The sequence below is a fragment of the Pteropus medius genome, unplaced genomic scaffold (assembly GCF_902729225.1).
Source record: "Pteropus medius unplaced genomic scaffold, Ma_sr-lr_union100, whole genome shotgun sequence".
In the NCBI taxonomy this organism is placed as follows: domain Eukaryota; kingdom Metazoa; phylum Chordata; class Mammalia; order Chiroptera; family Pteropodidae; genus Pteropus; species Pteropus medius.
In genome coordinates this window covers 15,672,427-15,690,592 of record NW_024354911.1, presented here as the reverse complement: position 1 = coordinate 15,690,592, position 18,166 = coordinate 15,672,427, and the positions used below count along the sequence as shown (strand labels likewise).

The 18,166-nt window shown below is 34.2% G+C and overlaps 1 pseudogene; it reads right to left on the bottom strand.

Moving 5' to 3' along the window:
* Nucleotides 1-6,035: 6,035 nt before the first annotated feature.
* On the bottom strand, nt 6,036-6,154 carry LOC120598012 (uncharacterized; annotated as a pseudogene).
* Nucleotides 6,155-18,166: the final 12,012 nt, after the last annotated feature.

Below are 18,166 nucleotides of genomic sequence, written 5' to 3'. Positions count from 1 at the left end.
TTCATTCATGAATAAACTTTATAGCATTTCATGTATAGAGAGAAATTGAAAGAAATATCTTCTAACAATGAAAGTCAATGTTTTCACAGTAAGAGAATCAACTGGAAAATCTTATTTATAGAAACATATTGACTTGGTTGCTAGAAAAATAATGCCTGGACGTGTGGGTGAAGTCCTCTATTATTTTTTTATGAACCCCAGTTTGGGGTTCCTTATGGTAGATGGTGACTATTCCTTAGGAGCTTTCACCAGAACACAGCTAGCCGGGCTGGTAAGAATAATGAGATGGGGAGGAGTAGAGTGCTAGAAATTTAATCACTGAACCTCCACTGACTTGGAGATATTTGTTGGTATCACCCTTAGTCTATTTTTAGTTTCTTTATCTAAAAAATTAATCATTTGAGCAATCTAAATTCTAGGTAGAGTTGTAAAATTTCAAGAGCTATCAGAAAGAAATGTTTCTGTTTCAATTTTCTTTATCTTCATTTTCTTCCCCTACTCTTTGCCTTACAAACTTCTTTAAATTAATTTTTTCAATTATGAGGTATTTGTGTTTTTTTTATTTTTTGCCTGTCTTTCTATACTTGTCAACCAGTGTGATTTTTTATACTTATTGGATCATTATTGGCACAGCTTGTAAACTTATTATTACTGTTTTTACTTGGTATTGCCAAGAGACATTTTGAACCACATATACAAGACCTGAGCATTGTACTTTTGGGTTTCACAAAGACAGACTTATTATTTCTTCCTCAAGTTTTCAAATTTATTTTTAATAAAATATTCCATGTTAATTGTAAAATTTCCTTGTTAAAAGTAGCAAATGGTCAACTACTCCTTGATTTAGAATGAACCAGACCACAACAATCTCAGGCTAAATTCTAATAAAGGGAGAAACAAATAAATCATATATATTGATTCTTTTAGGCAGACAAATTACCATTAAATAAATTGTCACCTGAACTTGAAAATTTCACTTTGTTGACCTAGAAGAGTCCCTGTAACTCTGGAAGAAAAACAATTTATTCCGCACACATGAGAATAAGAAAGAGTATAACTTAAAATAAGGGCGAGTGTAACTTCACCTGAGGATGACTGAATGCCCTTGTGGATCTAAGTCCCAGTTCTTATTCTTCAGTTTCTCATTAGCATATAAGCATGGAAAACAAATGAGTGAGTTATTCCAAAAGAGTTAACTGAGTGGACGAGCATTCCTAAAGGCAGGGGTGCTTACCTACTCAAGTTTTAACGTAAGCCCTAGTGCGATTTCCTAATGACCTTGGAGACCTTAAAGTGCTAATGTAACTTCCAAAAGTACCTGACTGTCTCCCAGTGGTTGATACCCTGATTCAGTGAGTTTAACATTTCTATATGAGCATATGAAGCTTCTCCTTTAACTAGCTATTCATACTCACAAACCAAAGTAGTGACACTATCCTAATTATTGGTCAATAAAAGTGTGCTGCACCAACTCCACATCGCAAAGCTAAATGTCGATAAAAACTTTAGTTAGTAAGTACTGTCATTATAATATTGAATTTTATTGATCTTTCTGCATAATTCATTTAATATTATAATTCATTAACTGAGTCTACATATTGCGGTACCAAAAACAAAAGCACAGAACTAATTCTCTATTGCTATTGCCATATTTACAAAGACACCAAAAAGCGTGGGTAAAATTTGCTTTAAATGTATGAATCCTTTTCATTCCTCATTAATATTTGCAAATAAACAGCTAAATTATTTGGCAACTTCTCCTGGGGTTTTCTCTTTTCGCACTACCAACTATTATAGTAGATTATTCTTCGACTTTGTTCACTTTTCATTTACAGCTTTATTTAATGAAATCTTAAAAAGGATCATTACTTTTCTAATGCATTCCAGATGAAAATGGTAGTGTAATTATTACCACTTTCAAATTTGTCTGGCTTCAACTTTCTTCATCTTCATAATTTGGTACTTTTAAATGAAATTTTAATTATGCATAAAATTAATAAAGGGCAATTTATATTACCATTGGGTGTCGACTGGTCTGGTGATAAATAGAAGGCTGGATCCTTGATGGATTTTTTATAATAGGAAAAATAATTATAAATGGTCATTTCATCACTATCAAGGAGAAGTTATTGAAGTTATTGCTCCTTACACAAAAGTATTTTGCTCAACTGTTCAAAAGTGAAAAGCAGAAAGAGTTGTACATAGGGAATTAGGATGGGTAACTAGTCCCTAGGCTTTATATACCGAATTTCCAGTCAACTTAACAGCTTTTGTGTGGGTGTAGGACTTAAAATATGATGAGCAATATATTGTACAAGAAAGAATTACAAGTACACAGCTTCTGCACACCAGGAGGTTGTGTGTGAATGCTGAGACAACATCAATACACACATGTAAGGGAGAAATCCGTTAGGTTGAATTAAGTAATAGAGAGAAAAATGTTAATCTCGTTAGGATTTCCAGGCTGTGAGAAAAAAAAAATGTACTATGTCCACTGGGATATGGACATAGTGGTGAGCTACAATATCACCACATCTGTGATAGAATCTGTGTTTGCATTATATTCAAATACGAGGGATAATACTTTTGTTTTCCTTTTATTTTTTGTTATAGTTTTTCTATACATAGAAGATAGAACTTAAAGCCTACAAATTTGAAAGAGACAATTCCAATTTTTAAACATTTTGCCATATGTGCAAGCATATGAATTATCCATTCTGTTTGAATCTCTTTAAAGAAAAAGATAATTTGAGAAATGCAATATTTAATCAAACTTCTATCAGTTGTTTTAAATTTTGGTACCTAGTCCAAGGTGCCTTTCATTTATTCATTCATGAGCTAAATATGTGTTGATTACTTACTAAATATCAGGCATTCATAGTAGGTTTAGGTTTATTTGATTTTATTTGATTTAAATAACAATGAGCCAGCTAGCTAGAAACTCATACTCTCCAGTTAACAGAGAATAGAAAATTTTAGCCCATCTGTGACTGCATAAAAACTTGAAAGCTTAATTGGCTTTTATTTTTTACTTGGAGGAGAGTAGTAGAGAGTTCAGAGGATTATCTTCTTAGTTTTTGAAACATGTCAAAGAAAGAACATCTCAATGAAAACATACCTACAATATTTATGGAGGAGAATAAAGTAAAAGCATTTGGTAAAAAAGCATTCTCCAACAGATAACAAAGAGTCTGTTGAAACTTTGCTTTCTCTAAATCACTAATCCTATAGTTGCTGCCTCTGTTGTGTCATTTTTTGTTTCGTTTCCACTCACAACCATCTGGTGGATCACCCCAGGCCTTTTCGGTGGAGCCACAGACAAGGCACATAGGCTGGGAGGAGGCTGATGGAGGAGAATGGGTTGGTTCTTCCAGTTGCTGCTGGAGTAGACATAAACTTCTCACCCAGACAATCTTTTTCTAGCTCTTCGCTCAATCTCTTCTCTCTTGACCATTCCTCAGTCGAAAGAAGGTGACCTCAGCCCAGTCTGCCTTTACACATAGCTTCTGAGACTAGACTTTAGAGATGTTTTTCCCATTCCAGGCTATTCCAGAAATTCTTGTTAACCTAATTATGCTTGAATAAAAGTATTGATGGGATAGGGAGAGGAGCTGTTGCCTTTCTAACACATTTTCCTAGAAAGTTTTAAGTCCACCTCATCCTTGGGAACCCAGGGGGTAGAGGTTTGTGCACATATTGTAGTAATTGGATGACAGTTATACTCCATTTGTTTTATTCTATTTTAAATTTTTCTGGCCAAACAAAAAGTTATACATTTTTGTTTGGCTGAGCCAAGGTAATATATAGAAAAGTTTGGACCTCTATATTCATTTAGAGCTCTTTATTTTCGATATAAAGCCTGGACTTCTTCAATTAGTGCTTGCTGATCTTTTACCAATAATTGATAAGGGAATCTTAAAAAAAAAAAGCCAGAGAAATGAGTAGAAATACACACACACACACACACACACACACACAATACACACACTCACACTCCAAGTGGGCTAGATATAATAAAATAATAAAATTCAGAGAATTCAAGAAATCCTAGAAATAAGAGAAAGCATTTCTTATGCATAAAGGAGCCAAGATCATCTCTCTTCCTGGGATCTTACATAAAGTGGGGATAAAGGTTTTGGGAGAAGAAGAGGCTGAGGAGCTTATATGTATTGTGGGAGCTTATATGTATTCTGTTATGAATTAGCTGCATATCCCTGGAAAAGTCACTACCCTGGTCTTAGTCTTCTTGTTTGTAAAAACATTGTGACCTTTAAGATTTCTCCTAGCCTTAGTAATAATGAGAATAATAACTCATCATAGTAGCTATTATTTACTGAGAATCTGCTGTTTATCTGAAGTCGCTCAAGCAACAATCATCATTCTGACTAACAGATCAAGAGATTGTGGCTCAGAGACACCCAGTGCTTACCCACAGTCCTGAATTTTACATTTTAACAAGATGCAAAAAGTTAAGAGAAATTCATAACAACTAATAATTAGCAATCCATGAATTATTTCTACATTTAAAATTTGTTATCTAATCTTATTTTAGTAAATGCTTATGCGTGAGCCTGTTATTCAGCAAATGTTAAAAGTAGTGTGGCATAAAGCTATAGAATGGGAACAAGGAGACCTTTCCAGGAACACTGGGCAGGGCACTCCACCTCTGTGGGCCATTTTTATCATCTCTGAGCTAAACCAGAGTTTCTGAATACAGACTACAAAGATGGAGTTTGTGAAACTTCAGATATTATATGAGAAATTATAAAAGTTTGTGTATGTTCTGTGTAGATATATCTGATATTCTGAGGAGAGGGCTCAAAACTCTCACCAATGTCTATCTAGCAGAGTAGTTTTTAACCAATAAAGGTTGAGCACCACTGTTCCAGATGATAGTGAAGGAACTTTCCTTCTCTGCCTTGGTTATTTAGGTATGCAGATTATCTTCATGCTCCTTGGTTTACTTTCTATTTGTGAGCTCTATTCTGAGAGGCAGATTTTTTTCAACTCCCTGTCTACATTGGCCCACCTGGGGGGCACTATTTTCTGATATTTCAGAGATGTTCTTCTAAGTCCTTCTAATGTAGGGAGGAGGCAAGAGAAGTAGATGTTAAATCTAGCTATATTCAGAGACTGCAATGTATTAATCAGCCATACAGCCAGACAGGAGGAAACCTGCTGAAGGAAGAAAGATGTCTGCTGAGGTTACTAACAAACCATTTACACATACCGTGAAGGGAAAACAGAGTCTTTAAGTTAGCCCTACACAAAATAAACACAATCATTCATTCTCTACTTGCTAAAACCAAGAAGAACCTATGGATCAAAGGCTGGGAATTGCCAACAGGCTTTTTCATGCTACATAGTCTTATCCTTTCATACTGTATACCTATAACATCAAAAGAAAATGGATAAACAAAGTCTTTAAACTGTAATTTACAAAAACTAAGAATGATATATTAACTGAATTTCCCAAACACTGGGGTCCCTCTCAATGTCCTTCATTGTTTCTGTCCCTTTCATTGTTTCTGTCTCTGTTCCTGAGTCTCTCTCAGGCTCTCTCGCTCTTTCTCTGAGAGGAGACCATGCTCTTTCAATGGAGCGTTATCCCTTCTCTAATGAACTTGCCATTTAACTCTGACTTTGGCATGCACTTAAATTCTTTACTGCTCTTCAGTCAAGAACCCTTTCTCTCTCCGTGCAGAATCACTCGGGAGAAATTTGCCCTGTCGATTGACATTCTTTAAAAGTCCACCTAAATTTTATCGCAAAGTCCTCAGACTAAAGATATAAATAAAAACACCAAATATCAGCTCTCCTACTAGGAAGAGTACATCCCAGTCTAACGACTTGGTCCTTGCTTCATGACATAAAGATGAACCATGAAGCAGTCTGAAGAGACTGGTTATATTAATCATGTATGAAACATACATACCTATTCCCATTTTCTAAAAACATATATCAATGAATAAAACTCTCAAAATGGGAGTGTAGCATACCTAGTATATTTGACAATTAGAGGAGATTTTTTTTTAAGCCTACAGCACCCAGTATTACTAGGTGGTCTCCCATCCAAGTACTAACCAGGCCCAACCCTGCTTAGCTTCCGAGATCAGATGAGATAGGGTGTACTCACGGTGGCATGGCAGTAGACCAGAGGAGGTCATTTTTTTAACAAACTTTCCTCTATATGGAAAAATAATTTTCAGTAATAATTATAAAGTGAAACAAATAATAATGATGGTCAGAAAATATTCATTAAAAAATAATAAAATATTAAGTCCCAAAAAGAAATGTGATGGGTTAGTACTATTTAATTACAGTGATGTCTTTTTTGAAAGGAAAAGAAGAAGGTGCAAGAAAAAAACACTTCCAGGTGAAATCCTCAAGGTTAAGAGAATGATTGCATATAGAATGACAGGACTGAAAAAAAAATGCACGAGCTATTTCTTCAGCTTTACAACCACCGTAATATCATTGCTTATTCTCAACAACTGTTTAAATGCAGAAATAAGTAGTACCACAAAAGTTGGAGACATGGACTGAGACTGAAGCAAGTTTGAGTAATTCTGACCCCTAACAAGCTTACTCTTGTGAAAATGTGAAATTGAAAACTAAATCTTGGAGAGAAAGTGTATGATTGTTAATTCAGTCCTCTGAGTTAACTTCCTTGCAGAAGATAGTTTTTGTTAAATGATAAGTAATAAAAATAATAAAATTGTGCTAATTCAAACTTTACAGATGTGTTAGTAAACTCAATTGTCACTATAGCGATTGTTTCAACATAAACCAACACGACTTTATTTTTGCTACAGAGTATTTTATCACTGACAATGCTTAGCATTGATGGCACATGGTGATACTAAAGAGCAGACCAATCTTTTGTTGGTTTTATTGGTATTAAATTTACTACAGTCAATGCATTCCCTTAGTGTCTATAAACAGTATGGACCAGTCTGCCCATGATATGCCACAAGGGTAGGAGAAAGAAATTACTTTCAGTTCTTTATAACAAATTATCTTTACCTTAAAAATGAACATATTGCCAATTATGTTACCAGACTGCCTTTTATGCTGTCCAGGACACTGGTTTTATGAAGGCTTTTCCAGAAGGAGGAGCTATAAAAAGCATTTGACTTGCTCCCAATGAATATATGATGAAATATCCTCCTGGGTGTTAGATCAGCTGATTTTATAGCAGACGATCAATCCCTTCTGTTTAGGAAGATATCACATGTATGCCACAACCATTCTAAAGCTGTCCCTGTGCTTCTCCAGGCCATGACATTTTAAACAGTAGGCAAAAAATTATGCTTATCATTCCTGTTTAGGTTCAGAGTTAAAATGAAAATGTATGCCGTGTTAAGCACTCTCTTCAGTTCCATTGAGTTAACTAAATGAGGGAGATTAGGTGAGAAGACTACAGAGGTTAACAATCCAGGCAATAGAGTCGAAAGACAGAAGAAAACAGCTGCATTAATGGAAACAGTACAATCAGGCATTAGTCGTGTTTTCATTAAGTGTGTGATTAGTAATTTAGTGTTGCTCTAGCACTTAAACCAAAAGATATTATCATAAGTTGTGCTGAAATATCCTCCGTCCACACCAATCTCTTCTGTAAAAACAGAAATTCTACCACTACATTAGAGACCAGAACACAGCTCTCATTCTGACACTTTGAAAAAAGGTCTTTTCAAGCTTTTGCTCGAAGTAGGTTAATAACTGAAGTCTTTTTGGGTCTGGGAGTCTGATCTATTCAGATGCTTGCTTATTTTTTTTAGAATGGACACCTAGCAAAAAACATATCCTAAAATACCTGGAATAGTTTAATAGTTTCAATTAATTAGACTTGTATAGTCAAGAGGTGAATAATACAATTTGTCTGTGTGCATTTGAAACATAGAATGCACCAAGTCTTTGTTTTTGTGAGAGGTTTTATTGTAAGATGGTCTATTTTTGTCTGCAAAAAATAGCATTTACATGCAAAAGGGTTTCCAAGAGCAAGGAATTTAGGGTGTATTGAGGTTTTTTTTTAAGGCTAACAAGTTTTCTTTCCCTCTTGTGTCACTCACAGCCTTCAATATGCTAATTTGCATTCAATATGCTAATTGCATCCAAGAGGGGGATATGGTATGATATGTTTCCAAATTGAATACAAACTGGTTTTTTGTTGTTTTTTTTTTTTTCCCATAAAATATCTTTTGAAACTTGGCAGTACATAGAACATGCTTAGAGAAACTCCTGTTTCTCTTTACTAAGTCTCAGGTAGAAACCAGTGGAAAATGATATGTTTCTGCCTCTGAGATCTCTCTTGTTCCCCTCTATCAGATTCCAAAATTCTGCCCAGAAACTTGAGTCCCACATTTTCCTGAGACCACTAAAAGGAGACCACCAGACATAATCTGCCTATTTGAATTAGACAGTCCCTAAGATGTTCACTGAGGAAATATGATACCACAGGAGAATATGAGCTCAAAATAACATTTGAATGCCTTCATCGGTGCCGTCACATCACAGATATATAGTAAATGTCAGTTTGGTCTTCTCCCCAATTATCTGTTTAAAAAATAAAGATTTCTTTACGTTGAATTTGCTTCAAACAGAGTAGGTTTTGAGTACAATCCTAGGACCTTACTAAATGCTATTTGTTATTCAGTATTAGAAAAGATATATTAAAATGATTTGGTAGTAAGACACTCTCATCTATAAGGCAAAAGCAATCAAAGGACATACATTAGCCAATAATATCCATAAACTCTGTCAGTGCTAGCTAAAGGGGGTGACTCCCAAGAAAGAATTTGAAATAATAGGTGGTAGTTTGGCTTAGTCCTCCTTGTCTTTCATGGTACAAAATCGATTTGAAGCTAAGACATTTATAAGAAAAATGTTACTCAAAAATAATGAGTGAGTTACTTGATTTGAAGCAAGTGCATTATGTTTCTGACTTTTACTCAAAATCTACACTATGGAATTTTGATGTGCATGACATTTGGATTTGTTCCAAACTTTAAGATGTATGCCCTATAATTACTGGCATAGGGCAGAGTGCGGGAATTATCAGGAGGGAAGGAAGTTACATCCATTGTGCATCTCCTATATATGAGAAACATGCATGTTCTCTCTTGTAACCCTACTGGCAACCCTATGGAAGATCTATTATTATCTAAGTTTTACAAACTTGGGCCACAGAAGTAAAATGCCCAAGATGACATCATTATTAAGTCTGGGAAGAGTCATATACTTTCCATAAGTAAGTGGTCTTGAAGTAAAAATGCGATTTTATTTAACAAGATATTTTAATAGTCTTTAAAAATATAACAGTAAGTTTCCAAGTGGATTTAAAATAAGTCAATTGACAAAAAATGAGATTTTCCATGTGACCCTTAGATAACACTTGTCATGCTAAGACTATCATACTTTAGATGGCAGAATCCTGATACAATTGTTTTTTTTTTTTATTATTATTCCCCCTCATTATGGACAGTCAACGCACGTTTAAATAACAATCCATAGACAATGCCCATAAGACTGTGGCCAAGTGCTTTGTTTGAACAAACTTTCCCTCTTGCTGATTTGTGATTTTATTAGCTTACATATTTTATGTTTGCTGATTGAAGGTGACCAGAGTGTCAGATATTTTTATCTTGTTATATAAAACACTCATTAATGTAGAGTCACAGCAGGTTTAAATTTGCTTAATGTTCATTCTCGCTTTTTCTCTAGCTTTCACATGGCATTTTCCTTTCTGTCATCATATTTTTAAATCTCAGAAAAATATTTTCCTGAATTTAAGAATCTATTTCTAGTGACTTGAAAGTTTTATTACATAAAATAAATAGGAAAGAGGAATTATGTACTACAAGAACAAAAAAGGAACGTTTGTTTAGTGAATCAGAAACAAATTGAGGTAAATAGAGAACATAGAAAATAGAGCAGCATTTTTACAGTACGTACAATGTTACATCTATTTCTGTCACTTTGAAAAATGGCTTTTAGAATTTGCTAATAGTGTTTCCAAATTGCTAAATTGATCTTAATTTAGTAGGTGAGTAATAATAATAATAAAAAAAAAACTTGTTCATTTTGCAATGTTTACTTGAAGCAAAAAAGAAATGAAAAGAAAAAACTATGTAGATCAAAGTCTCCCTGGCATAAGGGGAATGACTAAGAAGAAAATATATTGCATCTACTCTCTACCAGCCTGACCTGGAAAAAATTGGTTTGTAATTTCTTTGAATAAAAATTAGAAGCATGTGTTCTCTTAGTCTACAAAAATGCCAAATTAAACATTTATATTTGAAGTTAAGAAATGTATGTATTTTGTAAAGAAAAAAATATACTGTGTGCTTGAATTAAAATGAGAATGTAATATTACCATATTTCATCACTTCTAACCAACAAATTTTTCATATTTTAATATTGCTGAAGTCAAAGTTTAATACCAAGAGCTATATGAAAAGACCAGATATAGAGTTAATTCTTATCTGTGTTACCAAAGGACTAAAATTGGACAAATACACGCAACAGGAAATAATGTGGACTATTTCAGACAAGATGTTCAGCTCTCTCCCACAAAGTATTTTGCCAGTGCTAGTCGGTGGTAGCAAATTTAAGATATGCCAGTTTTAGTCTCTGTACTTGTACTTCTCTAGTGAAGGTGCCAATATTCTTGAAACTCTTCATACCTGGAAGTGTTTATCTTTACTCTCTTGATTTGCCCCCAAATCAGCTGAAACAGGACCTTATCTTCAATACCCAACACAAGAATTTACATACTACTCATCAGTAATCACTTGGCTAAGTCTTCATCTCGTCTCCACTCACCCACACTGTCACTGACCATGTGGACCAACCATGCTACACCTTTGCCGATTATTTTTGCTTTTACTTCACTTAGTCACCCACAGCCACACTGCAGACATGGCCCTTTCCAAATCCCTTCTGTTTCTGAAGTCTTGAACACTTGCATCTTTCTTTCTGTCAAGAACCTTGTATTCTTCCGTTCCTTTCATGTTTTTTGCTCACACTATTTCTGTTCTTTCACCTCATTGAAACTTCTTGTCTTTTCACTTCTTCTTTTCCTCCCAATTAGTCAGTCCCTTACCAGAATTCCTCCTTTATTTGAAATAAAGCCAATACTTCATCATATGTAGCTTGTTTTAGCTGCTAAATATTTTTGTTGCTAACACTCTCAAATCCCTTATTCCCTGTTCTTTCATCTAATACTGTAACTCTGGTTCAATTCAAATTTGCACTTTTTCTTTTCTTATATCTAAACATGTGACCTCTGGAAAATAAGTCATACAAGAAGTTGGATTGATTATGTCATAAATCTTTGGCTTCCAACATTTGTCTAGTATATAAACTTAATAATTAGGCTTCCTGCTCAATTAAACTTAAAATAACTATGATAAACCTTTGATTTTTCTCCTTTTGCTTCTGCCCTAACAATTTCCTTGTAGTTTCAGTATTACCTATTGTTTACAATTTCATATTAAAAATAATAGTCATTAACAAGAAACTAAGAGTTTGGCTTTCCACTGACTAATTTATTTCAATCCATACCATACTCCAAACTTATTTCCATTATCTGTGTTCTGGGTCCCATGCTCAATAGGAAACTTTATTCCTTCTCATTCTTTCTCAGCATTTAAATATGCTCAGGTCCCTCCTCCATATTCCTGCTATTTGCAGTCAAGTTCTTGAAAACATTGACCTATGTTTATTCTCTTTTCCTCTTCACCTTGAATAAAATGTTGCTTCTGCATATGCATTTCAGGAAAATTATTTTTTGTCATTTTCTTGGTAATACCATTGAATATATTTAAATCTTTGTCTCAGTTGACTTGCTACTGAATTAAAATGGTAGTATTCTCTAGAATTCTCTTCTTGGCTGAGTTCTCATTTTGTCTACTTTCTCCAGGTGAACTCACTGACTTTCATAGCTTCAACTATTAGCTATTATACTATGAATTTCCTAATATATATTTCCCTTCCTGTGGATCTAAGTATCAATCTATCTATTGAACAGCTCTTAATGAATGTCTCAAAAGAATATCAATGTTTCAAATGAAACATACAATCTTCTCCCTAAATCAATTATTTTCATATTTTCTATAACTAGATTACTAGTTAACTCAGTGACTAGATCAACAAAATCCTGTGTCCTTTACATGGTCTTAAAAACTGGAGCCCAGACTCCTCTCCATTCTCTGAACTGTTTTTGCATATAGGGTCAATATTCTTCAATTTACAGTGACTACCATTTAATTTAAGATTTGATCACTTATTATTTGTAAATAATATTATTACATATACATATAGTTTTATTTTCTAAATGTTTCATATGTTGAAATCCCAACTTTCCATGAAAGCACTAAACGCCTCAAATTTAAGAAAGATGTCTAAAATTAATATTTATTTTCTGCAGAATTAAGCATTTAGTAAGTGCTTAATAAGTATTTTCTTAACAGACATGAAATGATGTATTAATGGCTCAGAGAAAACAAGTGATGAACTTAGATAAATCAAATCAATCTTTTTCTAGACAACCTAAGGTCTATTATTGAGATACTGCATTGCAATATATAAACCAAAATTCATTTATTCATTCATGCACACCTTCTTCATTTATTTTTTAAAAATCAGAGCTTAGCAATTAAGTTTCAAAAATCTGGCAACTGAGGCCCTGAAAAATTTTGGCTTATCCAGTTGCCCTCAATGAGTTGACATGACAATCCAGGCCTCCCCTCCAGCCCCCCAGTCCTATATTCTTTCCACAACACTGTGAGGTCAAGCCACAAGGATATTGGTCTCTATCTCAATCTACATAGCAGCACACTTTGCAACTTTTAGATGACAAGTAAAAGAGGGAATCAATCTTTTATTCTCTCATAGAGCTTTTGAAAAATTTTATGTAAATATTATATAAAATGTTTTGGAAAATGTAGCTACTTTTCTCACTGTATTTAGAAGAGAAGTGTTACTTGCATTTATTTTCCTGCTAATACTACCAAATGATGTTTGAGAAGTTGGTAGTGAAAGTATGTAACAGCTGTGAAACATTTCAGTAACAAGCATGTAGTCTCAATTTACCTGAATTGAGATGAGGATAGGAACGATATTAAGAATATTTAACACAACTATTTATTGGGTTGGTCATAAACAACTATCTAGCCAATATTTTAAGAACTTTTCTCATTTTCCGTGTTATGCTGTCTTTGAATTATGGTAATATCTTTATTTGTTTAGTTATTGCTCTGAAATATTCTCTTGTCTGTGAGAAACCATTTGTGTTTTCTTTGCTACATTGATTTGTGTGTGTGTGTTGTTTTTATTTTTCAACAACTATCTTTAACATTTTTAGCTGCACTAATTCATTCCCTAGAGCACAATAGAAGCATTTCAAGATCTCAGAAAAAAGGGAGTTAGGGCTTAAGGGGAAGGATTTAACAGTGGCCTATATTACTCCCATGTGAAATAAGTGGCACTCTTAACCCTTATAGTTAACAGCACATGATTTTTTATCTGAATGGCGCTAGCATTTTTAGAGATTTTCAAGTCTATCATATTCACTTCACAAACTTTCTTTTCCTAGACACATTCCTCTTTACATTACCCATTTGAAATAAATTAAGATCTAAAACAATTATGACAACCATAGATGATAATGTATTACAGGACCACAATTTCCCTCATGAAACACTTTATTATTTTATTGGTAATACAAAATCTTATTGATATACCATAAATGACTGTATATAAGTAGTAGCAGTAAGTGCTTATCACAATTTCTTCTAGATTATAAATTCTTTTAAGATAAGGGTTGCTATATTTATATTTATATTTTTATATTTATATTTAAGGTAGTGCTTACCCTCAACTCTGTACTCCTCCCACATGAGGTTGGCTCATTCATTATAATCTTCCTCTATGATGGTTAATTGGTTAAGAATCAATCTCTTCTACATTGTAAGCAGGAATTGGGCCGTCACTTTAGCTAGTCAGAAAGGGCTAAGCAAGGGAAATGGAGGAAAAGCACATCACAGTCATATAAAAACTGTGCAAGCCAGAGTAGTGAGGCACTTTGGAGAAAAGGACTAATATCTATAGAGGGCTCTGAAGCATAGCGTGAAATCCTGAGTATAAGAATGGCTTCAGGAAAGATCTATATTATAGTTCAAGCTTCTACAGTTGAATATATCTATGAGGTCCCACCATAAATGAAGGCTGCTTGTGCTTGTCCTTGCCTGTTTACATGCCTATATTTCTTCTAGACTATAATCTACTTCTAGGTAATAACTATGTCTTTTCTTCTACACATCTTCTGTACTTACTCCAATTGCCTGGCACCACGTGCTTTATTTTCTTTTCACAAGAGTTATTTGAGGCTGAGTGAATTCTCAGAATGCCAGGTCATTTATGTGGAATCCTTTCTGAGCATGTGCATGTGTGAGCCCACTCAACAATCTGAAAATATCGACTGAAATGCCAAAAATGTTGACAATCTCTCAATTTCATCATAACCTACAATCTACTGATCCTACCGCCTTTCGCTCTCCTTCACCTCCTTCATGACCTTTGCCCCTCCTTATCCGCTTGAATTCCACAGTCATAATCACGCCCTTTCAAACTCCCTGAATTCCACTGCCTTCTCTTTGTTTCACTTGCTTGCCTAAAACATAAGTCTGGTTAAGATCCATCTCCCAGCCCACTCCGTGACTCCACTCACATAGTTAAATGCATTTAGGGTAAAATAATCAGACAAATTAATTTATTTTAAGTTCATAATCATTAAACTCAAGGGGGTCCTTCATACTACTGGGCACTTATACTTCATGGCACGTACTTTCCTCCTTCCCAAGATAGCTGTTTCACCTTTTCTCCTCTCTCAAGCTCTAAACAGCTCTGCTCCATCCTCACTCTCAGCTGAAGGCCATATTATCAATTTCCTGAGAAAATAGAAGTATTCAGAAGAGAACTTCCTCAAGCTGACACATACCTATCCTCATCCAACATTCGTGACATTCATTCTTCCTCCTATTTACTGTGGATTAACTAACTGTTCATGCTCCTCACTAAAGCCCAGATGTGGTGCATCCCTTATTACTTATTCAAAAAATTGTGTCCTTGATCCTTCTTTCTTTCTTTCCCTCTCTAGGATTATTCTCATCAGCATGAGAACAAGCTGCATTTTTCCTATCTTAAAAATAACCCCCTGGATTCTATTTTTTTCCTCCAACTACCTCACCATTACTTCATTTTGCAAAAAATAATAATAATAAATAAATAAATAAATAAATAAATAAATAAATAAATAAAATAAAAAATAAAAAATGCCTTGAAAATCAGTGTAAACTTTGTGTCTCCAATATAATTCTTCTCCTATTCTCTTAAACCACATCAACCAGATGTTTGCCTCTTCCACTCCACTGTCACAAGTAATCTCCATAATGTAAACTCTGAAGCTGGTTCTTAATTTTCATTTTCTTTGATATTTCAACATTTGCCTTGAAGAATGTTGTTTCTTGGTTTCTGTGACCCCATATCTTTCTGGCTTTCTTCTGTGACACTGGCTGTTCCTTTTGTGTCTTCTTTTGCGGTTCTGCTTCATCTCTGACTCTTTACATTATTCATTTCTTTGGCATTTCATCCAGTCTCACGGCTTTAAATATTGTTTCTATGCTGATGACATGTAAAATTATATCCCCAGCTCCTGCTTCTTTCCTCTGAACATCTAATTCCTATATCCAGTTCCTACCAACATCTCAATTTGGATGTCTAAGAAACATCACAAGATAACATATCCAAAGCAGAATTTCTGATTTTCCTTTCAACCAAACCTGTTCAACATATAGTCTTTCCCATTCCAGTTAATAGAGACTCTTTTCCTAATTTCTTAGGCACAGATGTTGAAACCATTCCAACTCTTTTCTTTCTTTCATACTCTATGTCCAATTTGTCAGCAAATTCTGTCAGCTATCCTTCCAAACCATTCGGAATGTGACCACTTCGCCACTTCCCCTCCTACCACTCTGGCTCAAATGACCAAAATGGATTCACTAGATTGCTGAAGAAGCCTCCTACTTCATCTCTCTGCTGTCATGCTTGCTCCTCTTCAGACAGTTTTCAACACAGCAATCAAAGTGATTTTTTAAAATGTCGTATCAGTTCATTGCTCAAAAATGTTCCAATGGCTTCTATCTCTCACTGGTGAAAGCCAAGGTCCTTACAATAGCTTGAAGGTCCTACATCATCTGCTCATTTCTTACCCGCTGACGGACCTCACATACTACCTTCTTCCATGTTCACTTCACTCTAGCCACAATGACCTCCATGCTCTTTCTGGAACACAAGACACTTCTGTCTCAGGACCTTTACCTAGAGTTCCTACTTTAAGAACATTCTTCTTCATGTGCCTTTGCATGACTCACTCCTTCACTTCTTCCAGGTCACCTTATCAATGAAGTCTTACCCAACTCCTCTGTATGAATTGCAGTCTTCACATTCTCTGTTCTTCTTCCCTCCATATTATTTATCATCTTTTAATATACCATATACCTTTAAACTTCATTTTGTTTTTACCTTTTTTTCCACCTAAAATATAAGCTCCATGAAGGCAATGACAAAAGTTTGATGTCTGTTTTGTTACTAGGTACTTTAAACAGTGATTGATTTATAGTAGGTGCTTAATAAATATTTGTTGAGTGAAAAATTAAAGTAAAAGATGGCAGGCCACAGCAACAAAGAGAAGGGAACAGGCTAATTCCCTGAACACTTAAACATATAAGAAAACTGTGAATAGGGAAAAACTTGTGGTCAAGAATTGATCTTAGCCAACAGGAAGTTTCTTTTAGTTAGAGAAGAAAAAATCACTCAATATGTAATTTTTCCTGTAGTGGGGAAGTTTCAGCAAATGGGGTTAATTATAAGGCCAGAGCTATCCTCAAATAGCAGATCTTTACCATTTTTATCACCAACATAAAGAAAGCAAAGTGAATTTTGTATAACTCATATAGTAGGCACTCAATAAATGTTTGTCAATGGAATAAAAATTAATGAATAATTAGCAAAAGAATTTATTTGGTATAACTTCCTGGCCTCAGGGAGAAATACAATGAGTAACTAAGATAAATAATCTTTTATATGCTGGTAAGCCTCTAGGCAAAATTCTACTTGCATTCCTTGACTTATAAATTTTCTTTAAAAACAATCAAAACACAATACAATTGGAAGATTTAGGGGGCAAGCTCTTCAACTTTTGTTAAATCCATAGTCTTACTCTAGGACTTGATAAGAGAAATCTTCACTTTCTTTTATTCAGACTTCAACTCTTAGTCTGGTATAAAGCTATCATAAAAACAAAAACAGTATCCTGAAAGCATCCATTATACAGCTTATAAAAGTAAAATTTTAACAAAATTCAAATATTCATTGGAATGCTTTCAGCTAGATTGATGGAAATGTTATCAAGCCCTCAATATCTTCAGATTACATAAAAGCATGATAACTTCACTGCTCATCTCAGTTCAAAAACTAATTCGTTTGTATTAGTGAAAGGTTTTTCCCTCAGTCTCTTCCTTTATGAATGAAAATATGCCCTTTAAGCATGATCTATTCATGGAAGTATTCTAGCTTAGCAGCTTTCATGATGTCTGTGTACAAATTTTGCTCTATGTGAATAAAAAGTAATACATTAGATATATTGGATATCTGGGGCATTGGGCAGACTGAACTTTACTTAAATGATTAAATTTTTATGTTTTATTCATAAATGTTGATGATATAAAACTTAGGCTAAGAACTATTATGGTGGTAATAAGGTTTCACTTTTAATTAAATCCTATATAACATTTATTCTCATGAGATCAATGCTATTTAGCCCCAACATCATACTCTGTATATCTAGCAGGGAAGAAGAGAGGTTTTTAGAGGTTTCAGCAGTAGAAAATTTAGTCAAAGAACTCCAGTTTAATTTAATGTAGAACATTTTATTTATATTCACTGGAAAATGAGTATGTACTGAATATCTTGCTAGCAATCTATGGCATAGTTTGAAATTTTATTTTAACATTTTGGAACTTTCAAACTTGTCTGACCCATGCCTTCATGCATAAAAGAAAATCGAATTTTGTTTCGCACTGTTATGAAGTAAATGGTACCACTT